We start from the raw sequence: 20,027 nt of genomic DNA, 5'->3' as shown, positions 1-20,027 counted from the left end.
TACCAATTTACATTCCCAGTTGTCCGCTGACGGATGGATACACAAAATGTGACTATATATTTGACTATACATACACACACACAAATATTCACACACACAAAAACTGGAACATTAGCCTTAAAAAAGAAGGAAATCCTGTCATTTGAGACAACATGGATGAACCTGAGAACTTTATGATAAGTGCAATAAGCCAGATACAGAATAACAAATACTGCAAGTTCTCAATCATGTGTGGAATCTGGAATGTCAATTTCATAGAAACAGAGAGCAGAATGGTGGTTATCAGTAGCTAGGGAGAGTAAGATACAGGAAGATACTTGTCAAGGGATATATAGTTTAGTTATGCAATATAAATTAGTTATGGAGATTTAAGATACAATGTGACTGTAGTTAACAATATTGTATTATACCTTTGAAATTTGTTACATTTGAAATTAGCTAAAAGGGTAAATCTTAAGTTTCTCACTCCCTCTCCTGAAATGCTAATTATATGAGGTAATGGATGTATTAATTAGCTCGTGGTGAATATTTTACAATGTATACATATATATCAACTCATCAATTTGTATACTTGAAATATATTGCAAATTTTAATTATCAAAATTAAATTAAGTCAGGTAACCTTTTTAACTTGGGGGAAAATAAATGAAAGGCCAAACTTTAAACTACTCTTCATAATCACCAAATATTTCCTAAAGATTCATCGAAACTCTAAAAGTTTGCTTACAACGCATGCTACATACATTATCTAATTAGCTGAAAATTCCAAATTGAAATCCTGCAACTCTAACGTTTATATACAGAAAAAAAAAACTTGGTTTATAAAAGTTAATACAACTAACAAATACGAGTGATCATACATTGATGTTTTATGTTTTAAGAACCACCTTGGGCAGAAAACATGTGGATAAGCTGTCTTCACACTTTAAATATCACTTAGAGTATGTCACGATGAACACTACATCATAGAATGATCAGTGTGCAAAAATCTTGCAAGAAATTATACAAGAAATTAAACATGCATTGGAGCAAGAAAGATGATTTGAACATTTTAACATCAAAGTTCTGAGAAATTTACTTAAACTCTAAGTTGCAGCTCATTTGTAAAATGCAGATAACAATATTGATCCTCCCTGCTTTGAAGTGGGTTTTTCTGGTGATTGTAAAGTAATATTTAATATAAGAAAGCACTACCTCTTATTAGATGCCTAATAAATATCAGTCCCTTTTCCTTCTCTTTTTATATAATTACGTAAATATAGTTAGCGTTGCTCAACATAGAGTGTGAATGTTAGCAACTCAACTTTTTAATGGTCTCTTTCACAGTGGTTTCTAACTTTCTAACCTTTCGAAGCTATTAAAATAAAGTCAAATAATGATACTGCTGTGGCATAAGTGTATGCTAGGATCAATAAAGTGTGGTTGTTGGAATAAATTGCAATTAAAGGGGTAGTGCTTGATTGCTTGACAGTAGGTAGTCTTTCTGGCCCACATAAACTTAAGTATCAGTCTGATTTGCAGGCTAATTAGTATGGACTTCACATGCATTTCATTGGGAGACCATCAGATCATACTGACTTTATCCATATCATGAGTGTGCCCTTGACTTCGTTCAGTGTCACTGACAGGCGGCACATCCTCTTTACTTGTTTACTTTGTTTACTCAAGAATATAGTCATAATTTTTAATCAAGTAGAACATAAAAGGAATTTCATATGTTTGTAAATACTCAGCCATAAAAATTTCAGTATTACTGGTGACTTTTTCTGTTTCTATACATTTAAGATAAAAACATGCACGAATTCAGAAATTACATAGGCATCAATATGGCAAAGAAGGATGATTGTTATTGAATCTGCAGCAGTAGAAAAATACACATAAGCAATTAATTTATAGGCTGGAAAATCAGCGTAGGTATATTTCATGACAAATTATTTGTATAATTCCTTTAAAAAAACAAATTTTTATTTTCCAAATAAATAAGTATGCTTACCTAAAGTATAATTTTGTTTATTCCTACCTTTCTATTCAATGTGGTATTTTATATGTAATAAATCCAATATATTCCTACATAATTATCTGGTGAATTTAGAACATGTGCACACTAAAGTGAGGTAGTTTAAGCAATCCTTTGGATTATAAATTCCATTAAGGCAAATAGTATGTGTATGTTTTCTTCTACTATGTATTTACTGCTTAGTATACTCCCTGGTAGAGAAATAAATTTTTGGTGAAAAATGAAAAAAGTGCAATTCTTCAAAAGAAACAATTATTTACATATATTTCATTTATCTATATTTATATTTAAAATTAAGTACCTTTCCTATAAACCCTACCTCCACATTTCTTCAGAATGCCACTTTAAAAAAGCAAACAAAAATCAGAATCATGCAAAAAATACTCTGATGCCATACCGTCTTCTGTTATCCCACACTTACGTTAGATATTTACTTTAGGTGCTACTGTTACACCAAGTAAATCCCAGTCATACTTATTATAGTACAATTATGTAGTTTTCTGTTTCTGAGCTCTATTTCCCTTTCCCTATCTCTTTTAGAAAGGAAGCTTTGTGTAGGCCAAAGTAAAAAAGACATCTTTTTTTGTACAATGATGAATTCCAATCACCCAACAGAGTTTCTGACTCATAGAAAGTGCTCAATAATTATTTGTTGGATAAAGAAAGTAATCATAAATTTTACTATGAAAAATGATCACAATATACTTGTGACTTTACACCTGCAAATATACTTTGATAATTTTAAGCAATCTTTCAACAGCTTTTATATATGACTACAAAACTACATTAAATTTAAGCAATTATACCCAAAACAAAAAATAAAACACTAGAATCAATGAAAGCATTTTAAAGAACAAAGTAGGATCCTAAGATCAAAATGCTGATATAAATGTTTCCCTGTAAAAATTAGAAATCCTTGAAAAAAATATGAAAAGACAAAAAAGAAGCAAAATCAATTCCCTGACTCTTAGGTAATGTCATCCAAAACAAGAACTTGTGCTCCTTGAAAGCAAAATATATGTCTGCCAACCTTGTTAGTCCAAGGATTTAATATAATACCTGGCTCATTGTGAGGACTCAATTCATATTTTAAACGCATTATGAATGAATCAATCAATTACCTGATGCAGAATGTCAAAGAATTGAAAAACAGTGTATAAAATATCAGGAAAACAAAATAAAGACTGGAAAATATGCAAATGTGTGATACAGTAATTTAACTACTTAATATGGCATAGACTACATATGTTGTATTATAAGATGATGGTAATATTTTAAATTATAAGTGATATTAGAACTCCAGAAAAATAAAACCTATATCTGAAGATATAGGTTTAAAAAAATTCCATGATGAGCCATTACCCTTTTCCATTCCGAGTTCAGTGTCATTAACAGAGTTGAAGATAATATTTGAGAGCATCTTTTCCCCATGTCTGTAGGCAGATCTGGTGCATTTTGCTCTCGTGTCCTTGGGTTATTCAATGAAGTCAATAGTGGAAGAGGATGCACAGGTGTAAGTCCAAAAGCAAGAGGCACTGTAATTCTAAGAATGTGTGTTCTTGCATAGACCTTACAGCAGCTGTCCAGCTCTGACTGATCTTGGGTATGTCCATCTGTCTGATTATCAATTTGTGTAAAATCATGCAATAAAGAGTCATGGTTTTATCTTCTGCATAACTGTGATGTCATTAAAATAAAGCAAATGTTTAAATACTTATATATGCCAGGTGGTCAAATCTTAGGCCATGGGGGAAAAGACAATTCTCCCCTTCTCTTTACTGTAACACATACCCACACTACCAGTCTTCATCTATTTTCATTCTCAAGAGCCACAGATAACCCCACTCCCGTCCAGTTGCTTTTTGATTCTCTCCCTCGCTCCTGATTGTCCTAACACTCCACTGCCTTTCCTTGGGGCTAGTTCAGGTCAATCCTGCCTTTTGTGAGTACATTTTGTTCTTCCTCCAGGTAATTTTTTGTTAATTCTCAGATTACTTTTTATGAGGCAATATTAAGATCAGTCTGAGCTTCTAACTGGAAATTATCTAAAATTGCCAATCACATATGCCTATGATCCATTTTAATTTTAATTTTAATTTTTTTTTTATTTTAAAACTTTATTTCTGCAAAGTCAATCAAGAAGTGTTGGAGGGAGAAAGTGTAAAAGTTATTCTTGCGTATTTGGGAAAAGCAAGCACTTAGTTTGAGAAAACAAGGACTTAAAATAGCTGAATGAAAGGCACTACCCTGCTAACTTGTATTTTAAAACAACTCTGATGATCTTTCTTAAGCAACATTCCTTTCTTCCCTAAAAGTTACAATATGATACAGTACGCAATAGCTCACTTGGAAGTGCTAGGATCAGAAGGTAAAGAATGCCATATGCCACTCCACTTAGACTTCCTACTATACAGTGCTATTTAGGCACTTGATAAATCAAGCATTTGTGTAGCATTACATTCAATAGAAACGTTTCTCGTACTTTGGGTTTAAGATCCTTGCCCCTCCAGTTCCGATACTGTGATATCTGACTCTTCATCATTGTAAATATTTTCAGCCATTTGCCATATCTGCATGATGTTATCCTCAGACACCGAGCAAAGGACCCAAGGCTCATTGGAGTTCTAACTAAAATCTGATATCTTGGTGGTGTGTCCTCCATGAATAAACAGGAGCTCTGGAGGCCCATCTTCTGCGTCTTCTGCTGATTGTTCTTCTCCAATTTTGCTTAAATCCCACACATTCAGGCGGCGATCAGTACCACTTGAAGCTAGAATAGTTTCATTATGTGGAGACCAGTGGACCTGGAAAATTTCATCTTTATGAGATTCGAAGGTATGGAGTTTCAATTTTAAATTACGCAGATCCCATAAAGCTACAGTCTTATCTGCAGAGCCAGTTGAGGGAATGAACTTGCTATAGGGATTGAACGACAGGCAACTGACCTCGGCGGTGTGCACATCAACCAGGTGGCTCGGCTTGGAGGTGGTATTGGACCTGGTGTCCGATATCATAAGTTTCTGATCATCAGCAACAGATCCAAACAACGACTCATGCATCAGGTGCCAGGCCACATCCTCTCCAACAGCCAAGTGGCCAGTAAAAATCACTTTAGCATCCACAATTTTGCCTTCCTTTGGTCCTGCATTAATATCCCACAGACAGTGTGGTCGTCAGATGCACTTAAGAGATGTCCACTCAAATTAGGATTCCAAGAAAGACCATAGCCTTCCTTTTGGTGGCCTCTTAACCTAAGATCAGGATTACATTCTCCACTTGGGTCTGGTTTAGCAGGGTGCTTTGTATAGTCAAAAGCCAGCACGTGAGAAGATGGCGTTTTTTGTAGCAATGATGTGAGGATTCTGAGGCATGTAACGGGCACGGTTTACTTCTCCTTCGTGGTTAATTTTAATTTCACATTCAATTTTTCCTCTTACAAAACCAAAGCCACCAAATTCACCCTTCTCACTGTCACCGTGGGAAGCGTCAAACTGGGCATCGTCATTCGGAATATGGACTCGAGCCACCACGAGATGATTCTGCTGATCAGATGTGTGAGTCCTCAGCACTAACCAATGAAGGGCACAACCCTTTCCTTCTGGTTTAGTCACTTCAGGAGGCCGCTGAATGGTAAGACTCGGCCACTGAAGAGCATGGGTCATAACCAGGTCATACAGAAACGGTGTATTCTTCTTCCAGATTTCATATTCTTCATTGATGACACGCTCCTCCACAGTATCTTCAAGCATCTCTTTATTTGCCATCGTGTGTCAGGTCGTTCGCCTCTCGCCGCCTCCTAGGACTCCCTTTGCTAACCAAGAGCAGCCCAGCTGCAGGCGCTCCTGCCTTTCCCAGGCCGTCACACACTTCTAGCCCTCGAAGCCTGAGCTCCGTCTTACAGCCTGGGTGCTCCCCAGACGCTGAGTCCTTCTCTCTTGCCTCCTCCCCGCTTGCGGGTACAGAGGACTGAGGCGCTCTTCTCTCTCTCTCCAAACTCGGAACGAGACTTCAACCCGCGCCTCTCAGCCCGCCCAGGCAGCTGAGCACCGTTCCACTTTCTTAACAAGCAATATTGTTTCCCAGATTTTTTCAAGAGCACCATTTAATTTTAGGTAAAGGGAGCATCAGAAAATAGTATTCGGGGGTATAAATTAGAACTCTAATGATTTAAAACAGAGATGATTTGCACATACTACAAGTGCTAAAATATTGTTCCATTCATAGCATATATCATCACTCAGTGAAAATTCTATCCCTCTAAGCAACAAAATGCACTCTGACTTTTTCTTAAAAGTATGTTCTTGGTCAGTTATATCATGCAAAATAAAACTTGGTACCCCTGTATCAAAAATGTATCTTTTAGCATATGCTATTATAAAATTAATAACTTACCTCCCCCATTGTTTGCATACATTGTTTGAATACACTGAAAAATGTAAATGGTCACTTTCATTTAGTAATATCTGTTGAATTTGGGGTTCAGTTTAAAATAATCATTTAGAAATGGTAGAAAAAAAATTTTAAACGAGTCATCTGTGGGAGGCAGGATAATTATCCCTTAAACATATTCGTGTTCTAATCCCCAAAACCTGTGAATATCTTATGTTACACAGTGTAGGGGAATTAAATTGCTAATGAGGTGAGTTTGAGATGGTGGAGATTATCCTGGATTATTCAGGTTGGTCCAGTGTAATCATAAGGGTTGTTATAAGTAAAAAAGTGAGGCAGAGGAGTCAGAATCTGAATGATATGGCCTGACAAAGACTCTACTGGCCATTGCCATTTCTGGCTTTAAGGATGGAGGTGATATCTGTAATGCAGGGAGCCTTTACAAAGTAGGAAAGACAAGGAAATGGATTTTTTCCTAGAGTTCCCAGAAAGAAATGCAGCCATGCTATAAACATGTGTGTACAAGTTTTTGTGGACTTATGTTTTCATTTCTTGTGAGTACAGACCTAGTAGTGCAAGTGTAAGATCATATGCTAAGTCTATGTTTATCATTTAGAGAAACTGCCAAAACTGTTTTCCAAAGTGGATGGCACTATTTATACTTATTTACATGATATATATATTTATATATCAGCAATGTTTGAGGATTCCAATTTTTCCACAACCTCAAGAGTACTTGTTATTAAATGACATTTTACTTATAATTATCTTAGTGGGTCAGTAATGATACCTCATTGTGGTTTTGATTTGCATTTCTCTAATAACTAATACAGTGAGCATCTTTTTATGTGCTCATTGGCCATTTACATCTTTTTTTGGAAAAATATCTATTCAAATCCTTCATCCGTTGCTAGTATCTTATTAATATAATTAATACATAACAACTAATTTGTCCTTGAGGGGATATTATTTATTTTTATTTTTAAAATAGCCATTACTTTTAAAGAAGTTTTAGGTTCACAACAAAATTTAGTGGAAGGTACACTATTTCCCATATAGTCCCTGCCACCACAGATGCACATACCTCCCACCCCCATTAACAACACCACTAATCACTGCTGACCAGAGTGGTACGTAGATCTGTTACAACTGATGAAACTACATCGACACATCATCATCACTCAAAGTCCATAGTTTACATTAGGGATCACTCACGGTATTGTACAGCCAATGAGTTTGGGCAAATGTATAATGATATATATCCATCATTATAATATCATACAGGGTACTTTCATTGTCCTAAATATCCTCTGTGCTCTATCCATTCCTCCTTCCCCACAGTTCCTGGCAACCACGGATATTTTTATTGTCTACGTAGTTTTGCCCTTTCCAGAACGTCATATATTTGGAATCCTATAGTATGTAGTCTTTTCAGATTGGCTTCTTTCACGTAGTGACATGCATTTAAAGGTCCTCCATGTCTTTTCAGGAATTGATACTTCATTTCTTTTTGGCACTCAATAATATACCATTGTCTGGATGTACCACAGTTTATCCATTCACCTACTGAAGAATATCTTTGTTGCTTCCAAGTTTTGGCAATTATGAATAAAGCCTCTATAAACATCCTGTGTACAGATTTTATGTGGACATAAGCTTTCAACTCCTTCTAGTAAATACCAAGGGGTATGATTGATGGATTCTAGTATTGTAAAAGTATGTTTAGTTTTATAAGAAACTGCTGAATAGTTTTTCCAAAATGGCTGTACCATTTTGCATTCCCACCAGGAATGAATGAGATTTTCTGTTGTTCCACATCTTCATTAGCATTTGATGTTATCAGTATTCTAGATTTTGGCCACTCTAATAGGTGTGTAGTGGTATCTAATTAATTTTTTTCATTTTCATTTCCCTGATGACATATGATGTAGAGCAACTTCTTGTATACTTATTTGCTATCTGTATGTCTTTGAAGGTATCTGTTAAGGTCTTTGGCCAATTTTCGATAGGGTTTTTTTTTTTCTTATTGTCACGTTTTAAGAATTTGAGTTCATATATTTTGGGTAACAGTCTGCAATGGACTGAATTATCTGTGTCCCTCTGAAATTCATATGCTGAAATCCTAACCTGTAATGTGATAATATTAGGAGGTGGAGGCTTTGGGAGGTAATTAGGTCATGAGAACTTATGAATGGTATTAATGCCTTATAAAAAGTACCCCAGAGACTTTTCTTGCCCTCTTTCTGCCATGTGAGGATACAATAAGAAGTTGGCAGTCTGCAGTCTGGAAGAGAGCACTCATCATATATCAAATCTATTTGTGCCTTGAGCTTAGACGTCCCAATCTCTAGAAATGTGAGAAATAAATGTTTATTATTTAAGCTACCAAGTCTGTGTTATTGTGTTACAGCAGTCTGAACTAAGACGCAATCCTTTATCAGATGTGTCTTTTGCAACTATTTTCTTCCATTTTGTGGACAGCCTTTTTATTCTTTTAAATGTGTCTTCTGCAGAGCAAAAATTTTCAATTGTAATAAAGTCCAACTTTCAATTTTTTTTTATGGAGAGGATACTATTTAATATGGTGGTTTCAGTTGTAAAGAACAAATCAAGTACATCTTTAATATAATGAGAACTTGGAGAGAAAATAGAAGATACGGTACGGGACTTGGATGTCACCAGAAATTTACCCTGATAAGACTGGAAAATATTCAGGATCATGTTGCTACAAAGCAACTCAGCATCACCCCTGTATCTTTCAAATAATGAAAACGGAACTATTAATGACGCTTGTTAAGGCAGATAGATGGGTAGAACTAGCTTGTGGGGGTGGTATAAGTTCATGGGTTATAGAATAATATACATTAGACAATAGTTTATGGATTAATAAATAGGCCAATTACATCGGGCACATTTTTTCCCCTCTCTGTATTTTATCTTAGGGATGATGCACCTTGTAAGCCTTGTCAATTTGTGTTTCAGCAATTAATCAGCAAGCAATTTCCTTTTATAGTCAAACATAATCAAATGAACTAAAGAATATCCAGAATGTAAAAAAATTAATAAACAGAAACCTCAGTTAAATAGAGTCAAGAAACCAGAATGGGGAGCTGTCACACCCTATGATGACAGTGAAGCCTAACAAGAAGCAAGATGCCTTTTCTTTCCTGGCAAGGTCCCAGCCAATGAACAGCCAGGAACTCTTTGTTTACTATAGCCCTCCGTTTTCCTTTTCCTCTTTATAAAATTGTTCTCCTTCCATTGCTGTCACAGGACTGGCACAGGCTCCACGTAGTTGCGGACTTCAAATTGTGATTCTCTGCTGATCCTGAATATACCCATTTTTTGCCAGAGAAACATATAACAGTCTATTTGTTTTAGGTCAACAAGAACCAAGTCAGTTTATCTTGGAAGTAGACATTCTAAACAATTCTGTAATCTAAAATATTGCCCTTATTTTGCAAGTCTTTATTTTACATGGTATTTATTTTACATGATAGTCTCTGAAGTGGCTCATCTGACCATGATTAAAATCAATGAATCATGCTTTTCCCTGGCTCTCTGCAGTGCCTATCAGATGGTCGACAATAACCAAACTGTTTCTTTCAGTGCCCAATTACACTCTGATGGAGACTAACAGTTGCACACAAACCCTCTCTAAAGAAGGGGGAATGGATTTGTTCAAATAGAACCTTTTAATCATCCTTAAGAAGGGATATTGTGTTGAAGCCACAGAGTGATTACAGGGTGCTAAATAGGCATGTTGGATTCAGTCATAGCTGGAACCCTTAGCCTTTAACTGTGTAGATAAAAAACCATCATTTCTCTAAGAAATAATATTGGGCAATAAGGGGTTAACATCTTCCAGAAGTTTGAATTCTATTTTTTTGACAAGTAGAGGATTCCTAAAATTTCATTTTATATTTGCACCAGAAAAAAAGCCTCATATTTCTTTTATTTTTTTAAATTCCTTAAGCTTTTTGAGGAATAAAAATTCAGGGACCTAGAAAAATGCAAAGAGATACAAAGCAATCAATATGTTCATTTCCCAAATGGTACTTTGATAGTGAAGGTAGATAGATCAAAAATGCAGACCTGCATAGATATGTCAGCTACTCTTTAGGAAAACATAGCTTAAGAGAGAGATTAAGTTTTGAGTCAATATTATGTAATCATGTTAATTCTGTAGCCATGGATAGATGAAACCAATTTCATTAACCTTCATTTTAAGAACAGAATGTGGTGGAAAGAGGACTGAATAAGGTGGCTTCTTATTAAATCAACCTGTGGACTCTGCTTGTAGTTCCAATGCAACCCATTTTTATCTTATTAACCTTTGGCAGGTGGTCCCTTTTCACCTCATTTTTGAAACTAATTGAGTTGTGTTCACTGAATTGGTAAGAAAACACTGTATTAAAATCAAAACATACAAAATTACCTTATCCTGTTTAACTATCAATAGATTATTATAATTATGCAAACACACCTGCTGGTCTGAGTTCTTGTTTCATAGCTGGAAGTACTTAACCCAATATTAGTGCATCGCTTCAACTGGGCAGATTCTTATACTCAATAGTTTGTTTTGACCATTCTCATTGCTATTCCTCTTCCATCCTCTCTACCACGTTTCGTTTGACTAGGGCTGAATTAACATGATTTATTGCTATTCAAGTAGAAATTTTACATCACCTCTGTAGACAGAGCAGTTGAGGTCCTGCATATAAAACAGACAATTGTCTTACATGTAAGGTTAAAGTAATGAAATATGGATCACAAGTAGTAATAGCTATATATGTGTGAGTATGTGGATTTATAATTCCAAGAGCATATGTAATTGAATGTATTGCTTGTTCAAGCATTTTGAGGTGTTGGATATAAGACTTTCCAACTATCTATTAGTATTTGATTGCATAATAATGATACCATCCTATATCTATTCACTATAATATTTATATTTAATATGTTATTGAAGTTACTTAAGATAAGTACAGAGTTTACAAAATAGGATATAACCTGTTTTATGCAGGATTTTATCCAAAGAAATCTATATTGACTCTTATTTTCCTGCTTCTCTTGTACAACATCCATAATGCTAAATACTGCAATAGCTTTAGGTAACTTTTGTATCATGTTGGGTAAAATCCTCTCAAAGTTGATGTCACACAGAGTGTGAATGTGAGGCAAGGTAATTTTCCCTTAACAAGACCCTTAAAATTACCAGAAAACCTAATTGTCACCCTATTTATCAGCTAGTTTTCCTAAATCCAAAAAGAATAATAATAATAATGATCTTGAAATAATTATTTCCAATAAGCTCAGCTATATTACAGTTATGTATTTGAAACTCTCCCTTTAAAAACTCCTTTTAGAAACTCTCCCTTATAATCAGCGTTTGGAGGTGCAGTGTGGTCATGTTGATGTTGTTAAGATAGTCCTAAAGTTTGCACCAGAAACAGCTTCTGCAGAAAAAAACTTGCAGTAATGGCCCAATGACACTGATGGAACCACTAACAGCAAAACCTAATGCTTTCCCCTCCCAGGCATTAGACCATCCCAGAGCTTGTTTACTCCACTTCTTAACAGAACTTTTCAGTCATCAATATTAACTGGACAAACACTATGTTTGTATCATTATAATAAACACTATTTAATTCCACTATCTTCTATTTTCAACAATACAACAACCTCTCACCACTCCCTTCAACCTCAGTATTGGAGAAGATAGGGTTTGGGGAGCATGGGGGATAAGTGCACACTTTCAGAGGAATCATTCTGAAGTCATTAATATAAAGCCTCCTAAGACAGAAGAGTCAAAATAACCTTATGCTCTTTCAAAAAATCAAGATTTTTCTTTACCTTTCATAAAATGAGAACACTTTAAAATTACAGTTTGTGACAACCTTATACCAAAATATCATTTATCAAATATTCAATTCATTTATTTTAGGTCCATGTTCAAAAAAGGAAATTTTAATCATTTGTTAGAAAATATAATTTGATAATTTTATTCTATATTCCATCAGAAAGCTCCAAAACACAACCAATGACTATGAAAATTAAATAAACTACCAGAAACCCCCCAAGCTTTTCTCAGGGATGAATTGAATAATGTATTTGCCTATTCTTAAATATCTGAAACATAAGAAAACATACAGAATAATAAAGTGAATTTCCATGTCCTTAAAATCCAGCTTAAAAATTGAACTTTATCAATCAAATTTAAACCTTTTGAACTGTGTTTCCCAACTACTGTAGGTCGTCCCCTCACCACTTCAGGTTACCAGCCACCTAATCAGTAATTATATTCCCCATGCTCTTCCTACATATATAAATATCTCTAAACAATAATAGTTTAGTTTACCTGCTTTAATACTATACATGAATAGTATCATCCTTTAAGAATACTTTCACATTTGCTCAGCTTTAAGTTTATGGAATTCACCTAATGATGTATTATTTATGTGTTTATCAATATGAATATACATTTTGATAGACAATTAAGTTGACAGACATTTAGAATGTCTTGAATTTTTGACTTTAAAAATGCTAATTTAGATATAGGTGTATTTGTGGGATATACATATATATATATATATATATATATATATATATATATATATATATATGAAAGTCAATCTAGTTTACAGAAGTCCCAAAATTCCACAGATGTTGTCTTTTGCCCTCATTATAATCTTTACAGCTCAAGTCTCTGGGTTTCTGGTGTTGATAAATGTGCACAGAATAGCCACATCTAATTCTTACTTCCTCTTAGGATTTTGTCAAAGATTTTCCTTAAATTCTTTGGCTCAGCTATGAGTGTACAATAATATTTCTTGTATTTCATTCAGAAGTTGTTTTGTATCTAGTTTGTGTTAGAAAGGTGGTTCGAAATACCTTGTGTGTCACATTGCTGTAAGGGATCATATGAACACTGAATTATGAGAGAGCAGCTAGTATGATACCATGTCCTCTTTTATTTTGTTAGCTCCATCTTCATGTCATTTTTTACTATAGGGTGAAAAGTACATCAAACAATTCTGGTAAAGAGGAGGGAGGATATGAGAGGAATGCCTGATGTGTGTCCTTTGTGTGTGCAGTGCACATCATAATTGTGGATGTGGTCATGGTACCTTCCTCTGGCCTTAACATGTATTCCATTGTTAACTGACAGGGGCATGGTACAGTCGATTTAAAAACATGTTTTCACTAAACAGATGCACATTTTCTCATAGAAGGCTTGTAAATATCTTATTTCTCTTAGTTAAATAATCTGAAAACAAGCATCTTAGAATTACATATTATACATTTATATTGTGGTAAATTTTCTTCGGGTAAAATACCTAAGTTCTTTCACAAGATAAAAATGTGCAAAATTTCCATTTCTACTTTGGCATTTTCTAATCATCTGATTTGAGTTATTGAAGAACTTATGAATGACAAATCTCTGTATCTTATTTTCCATCCTGTTTTATAAATTTTACTTCCTTCTGATGTAAACAAACAAAATCCAAAATCTTTCTGGGTCAAATAAATGTGGGGAACATTCAAAGTACTCAAATTTCTCAGGTTCAATGATATGCTTTATGTAAACTACTATATTTTGTAAATGTACTTTACCAAGGAATGTTTGGTTAACAATAGAAAGCTTACAGGACTGGTATTCTATAGATCACTCTTGGGAAATGCTTATGTATGTCTGCACTTTAAATATAAAAAGTATAGAAATTAGAAGAAACTCTGTATGATATGCCTACTTTAACTAATATATAGATTTGATATATTAAAATATAGGTTAATATTGCCAGTAGAAAGTTACTGATCATGCTTACTCAGCTAAAATCTAAAGTGATATTAGAGAATATATTGAGATGTGCACTGGGAATGATACATACACTTTCAGGAAAATATTAATGTCTATTAACTGAATATATTCAAATCTCAAATTATTAATTCACTTGACGTATCTTTTTGATTTTTTCTTGGGGGTGGGGAAACTTTAAGCAAGAGGGAAAAACAACTTTTTGCCTTTTCAGATTTTTTAAAATTTATTTGTTCATTTAAATCAAGCTCATATCTGCTTGGCTAGAGGCTAGTGCAGCTTCCTAAAAGCCTATTAATGCACTTCAGAAATAGCAGCAGCAGGAAGTAAAGTGGCAGAGACAGTGCCTCTAGGAGACTATTTGTTTCCTAGGAATTGTCTGTTTTATGCCAGCCATGCCAAACATCAACCAGATGACTTACCCACAAAGGCGCCCAGATGATTCCCTGCCCAAAAATTTCTTTCATATGGGCTTGCCCCAGATACTCGAAATGGCATTTCAAGTGTTAGTGAGTTATACTTGAGTGGTTAGCAGCTCTGCAGGGATTTATGCTTTTAAAAAATTCATACATTTTATTTATTTAATCATTGCAATAAAACTATAAAGTTCCTTAATGTTCCCATCATACAGATGAGGAAAGGAGGCTCAGGAAAAAAAAATACATACTACTCTAACACATTCTAGCAAAGACTGGTATATGCCCTATTACCTTTATTTTTCCCTAAATTCTGAATGGTTTCTATAAGATGTTTATTTCCAAGCTTCATAGCTCATATACTCATAAAAATGTTTTCAAAGTATACAGACACCACCAAACTTGTATATTACTTCTTTATAAATCATAAAATACACCACTATACTATAATAGGGTTTACATATTAAAAAAGGAAACACCTCCATAATTATGAAAGGGAGAGCTAACAAATATAATAGAAACAGGAAATTAATATTTTTCTCTAACCCCCAGTGGATCATCTTATGTATCCCTGCACTGTACTACAGTCACTTTTGAGAACCCTGCTTTAGAAAGACGTGTACTTGATTTTTTGCATGTTTGATTTAACCATCATAAAACTAAATTTTGGAGATTCTCTACTAGAAGTAAGTGTTTTCAGGAGGATTCATCCCTTAATGAAAATTGGCATTATTGTGTAGAATGAATTCTAGTGTCCAGTGGCCTGATTTCAAAATCTTGCTCTGCCTTGCTATATGGCCCTGAGAAAATTATTTATCCTCTTTGCTCAGTGCCTGTAAATTGGGATAAGATTAATATCTACATCATGGAGTTATTGTGAGGATTAAATCAGCTAATACATATGCAAAGTGCTTAAAACAAGCTTGGCACATGGTAAGTGCTGCAAATGCACTGGTTACTATTATTACAGCATTATTACATAATTTTGTGACAGCAGGAAAGAGCAGATTGTTTACAAATAATGAAAACATACCTATTATGCACAGAGTACAGCATAGGCACTAAGTTTATACAAAGAGAGAAAGAAAGTTCCTTGATGTTAAAATAATTTGTAATCTAGCAGAGGGCCATGAGATCACTGGAGATGTTTCCATTGATCAGAAGTTAGTATTTATTGCTAAATTGTAGTAAAGAAAGAAAGATAATTGTGTGGAGAGAATTTATAAAAATATTTCTATGAAAAACTACTGACAAGCAATATTGATCATACTGACACAGCAACAATAATGATACGTTTCCAGATGCTGTACAGTGAAAAGCCATAGCTACGGTGCTCAGAACTTAGATGGACTAGAAAAACCCTATTAGAAGGCTAATGTATAATATTCAAGAAAACAAATTATAGGGAAGAGGACAAAAGAGACTGATGAGATAATGAAATTCCACATAATAAATTAACAGACATTTGTCTTCATCAAAAGATCATATTCTTGTCCAGAAATTCATCAAACAGAAAAATCTGCTACCTTTAATCATGTAAAATAGAATAAATAAAATTCATAGCAAACCTATTTAGGAATAAAGACAGCAAATTAATAATGTGCTAGTTTTATTATTTACTTTTTTATAATCCCCTTGTAGGATATTATAATTTCATTGGTCACTGAAGCAATCTTTAAGTGTTTCAACATACAATTAAAGACAGTAGAGTGCACACTTACTTTAGTTTGGCACTCATATATAAAATTCCTTAGCTTATGGCTGCAGTGTCTGTGGGTTAATTTTGAAAGCTTTGTGTGTATTAGCATCATGCTTAATATAACAATCTATCTGAAAATTTTTAGATTTTATAATATAAAAGTTATAAAAATATGCTGTATATAATTTGATTATCATAGTCCACCATTAGTATAGTATATACACTGTTGTAAGAAAAGTACACTCAACATATAAACATTCTTTAATCTGAAATTCTATTTGCTAATTTAACTGCATTCTATGTTCAATATAGTAGTATAATTTCATTAAATAAATTAGTCCACTAAGATTATATATTTTGAGCCTCACTAAATAATGCATTTTACTATCATGTAGTATATTGTTTTCTGTATAAGTATTGTATTAAAACATAACTTCTAGGATTGGGGGTTGGTATACAATAAGCAGATGCATAGATCACTTGAAACTCACACTTTGCTATAGAAAATCACATCATTGTCTTATTATTATTGAAATATGTAATTCAATAAGATGTGATTTTGTTGCCCAGATGTGTACATATATTATAAATCTAGTACTTAATATCAGGATGTGGAAAAATAATACCAATGGAAAGGGTATTTTTTCCTAAAATTTGGAAATTCTTAGGTATATTTGTATCATTAGATCTGTCTTTAACATTTGAACATTCATTGTTCAACCATCCATTCAATATAAATCAATATAACAGAAATATGTAGTGCTAGAAAGTGATGGGTAAACATTATTTTCTAGTATTGTATATGTACATGTACATTTTCTTACATTTAATTTTTTAATCAAAGTAATACATATATGATTAACAATCAAGTAATAAAGAAAAGCTTATAATAAAAACAAAAGTTGCTGCCTTCATTTTTATCCCCCCAGTTTTGCTCCCCAGAGGTAAATATTATAATGTCTCTAAGCTGTTCTGTTAGTTTCCTCACCATTTCTTGGTAGTACATATTTATCTTAAATAAGGCCCAGAAAGCATTTGGTAGCTTTCAAGTCTTGGAGAATGCTAACATTAAAATATACATAAGCTTTTTAGTAACAAGATTCTGGCACAAATTATTAATCTGTTTTCTTAATTTCTGGAAGCAATGAAGAAAAGCAGTATTAACTAGCAGTATAACGGTTGAACATAAATCTCCAAAATATCTGTTTTTATAATTAAAAATAATTGTGTGCTGCTGTGAACTAACTTCTGCAGTGTAATTAAACATATTTAACATATATTAACTCTATAAGTAATTTGCATAAATTATGCTGCTTAACAATTTTAGTGTACACCAGAGGATACTGTGATTTTTATCAATGCACTCTATTAACTGAATGGATAATGATATGGTTTTAAAAGTTGAGATGTAATTATAAGCCCCTTAGAATCTCCAAATGAAGAGTATTATAGGCTATTGGTGTAATTTGCCAAAATTACAGGGATAATTGCATATGCTGTTTTGAAAGTTGAAGTTGAATCTCTATACCTAATCATTTAACAAATACCAGCCATTCATTCATATTTTCTCAATGTTCCTTTCCAGATCTATTAGTTCATATGCTAGGCTTTTATTATTATGCATATAGTTCTATATAATTATAGTCAGAATTTATCCTAATTGAAAACACAGATAAATATTCAATTCTGTGAGATACATGGTAGTACAATAAAACTAAATGCCGAAACTTGAGTTCTGATTCTTGATTGGGTTACTAAGAGGCCAGTGACTCACAGCAAGTCCTATCACCAAAAATGGCTTCAGTTTCCTTGCCTGTAAAATGCAATAGATTTGCACTCACAAAAATCCAAAGAAGTACCTTCAGGTCCTTCACATAATCAGTCACACTTACTCTCAGTTTTATTTATTATTCTAATATTTATTTTACTAAATAAGAAAATAATGTCATATCATCGTGTGCCATAATATAGGCACTTGATTAGCTGGAAAGGAGACCTTTATCCACATAGCACCTCACATTTTCTTTGGCTTACTCTATCACTCTTCTTCCCTTCCTCCTGCAAAGGCAAAGCACTGTTTGGCTAGGGTATACAATCAGAGAGTATAGAAGACTACATGTATGACTATGGGGCAAACACCACCTTCTCCCTGTCTCAACCATGTCAAGTGTAGACCAGAAGTTTTCAAGCATTTTGGTTGCAGAAACCCCTTACATTCTTCAAAATTATTGAAGCCCTCCAAAAAACTTTTATTCACATAGTTTTTATCTAGTGATATTTATTGTACTATAAATTAAAACAAAGAATGGTTTCATGCCCAAACCACATTTTTGAGAAATTCTGGTGTAGGGAAAGGCATGGGGGTGAGATGCAAAATGCTGGGCTTTGGGTAGCAGAGTGCCCAGGTGGGAGGCAGGAGGAGAGGTGGGGGCTCTTTGGCCAAGACCTAACCATGATGAATGTATATACAATTGTGTATATAACATATCTGGTATATTATTCTTCAAGTTCTTGTTCTTAAGCAAAGGCTACTTCAGTAACAAACATTTCAAATATGTGAAGAATTAGTAAGAAATGTGAATTAATGTATAGAAATCCTGTTTCCACTTGTACAAGAAGAAAAAAATCCTATGAACTGAATCACTATGTGATTGATTAGGTGGCTTTACTAATTTTGTGAGGCTTTAAATATTATTATACTTTTAATAGGAACAAGTCGGTGCTTGGAGAGAGTTCACTAAAATACATGAAAAGATTAGAAAAAGAAACCAAGGTAAGCAAGAATTAACTTCCTGCTCATTTACCAACAAACTTTACTAAGAGAGAAGCTAAGATTAAAGACTGAGAGCTTGGAGATGTGAGCGTAACTCAGAGCAAATTAGATGGGCACACACACTTTCTCTGTGCGGAGCATAAAAAATCCAATTATCTGTGAGTGCGCAGAATACAGCAGATGAAGATTTAAAATAAAGATTTAAATAAAGATTTAAAAATCAGTATCTTCATGTCCAGATTTTCAGACCAGGAGATAATCCATAGAGACTCTGTAAAAGTCTCCTCTATCAACATCAGGTCAGCATTTACCACATCTTAACTAATGGAGATGTTTCAAAATCCACTGATGACTTTTTTTTTTTTCAATTAAGGATTAATTGACACGTAACATTTTATTAGTTTCAGGTATGCAACATAATGATTAGACATCTGTACACACTGTGAAATGATCATCACAATAAATCGTTACCACCTGTCACCATACATCAAGCAGTTATAGTTTTCTTAAACTTTTTCTTATGATGAGGACTTTTAAAATTCACTCAGCAACTTTCAAACATGTAACACACTGTTATTAACTACAGTCACCATGCTGTTCATTACACCTCCATGACTTTTTTTATTGCTGGATGTTTGTACCTTTTAACCCCCTTCACCCATTTTGCCCACTCTTCACTCCCTCATTGGTGGTTGGTTTTGCCACAGACTTTTTAACATATTCCAAAACTTGAACTAGTTGCTTAAAACTCACATTCAGAAAAGAGAAAGGTGCCACTAATAATTTCTCACTAACAACAATAGCAGTAACAGTCTCTCATACTTAACATAGTGCATACCGAATGCCAGGCACAGTCTTGAGTACTATGTCCATGTTAATCCCACTGATCTTCACAACAATATCCTGATGTAGAC

General features: G+C 33.9%; 1 pseudogene; it reads right to left on the bottom strand.

The window, feature by feature from the left end:
* Nucleotides 1-4,506: 4,506 nt before the first annotated feature.
* LOC130846014 (histone-binding protein RBBP7-like) lies at nt 4,507-5,781 on the bottom strand (annotated as a pseudogene).
* Between the last annotated feature and the right edge of the window lie 14,246 nt (nt 5,782-20,027).

The sequence above is a fragment of the Hippopotamus amphibius genome, chromosome 2, assembly GCF_030028045.1.
Source record: "Hippopotamus amphibius kiboko isolate mHipAmp2 chromosome 2, mHipAmp2.hap2, whole genome shotgun sequence".
NCBI classification, from domain to species: Eukaryota; Metazoa; Chordata; class Mammalia; order Artiodactyla; family Hippopotamidae; genus Hippopotamus; species Hippopotamus amphibius.
The sequence above is the reverse complement of the archived record's forward strand: the minus strand, read 5'-3'. Positions and strand labels throughout refer to the sequence as shown.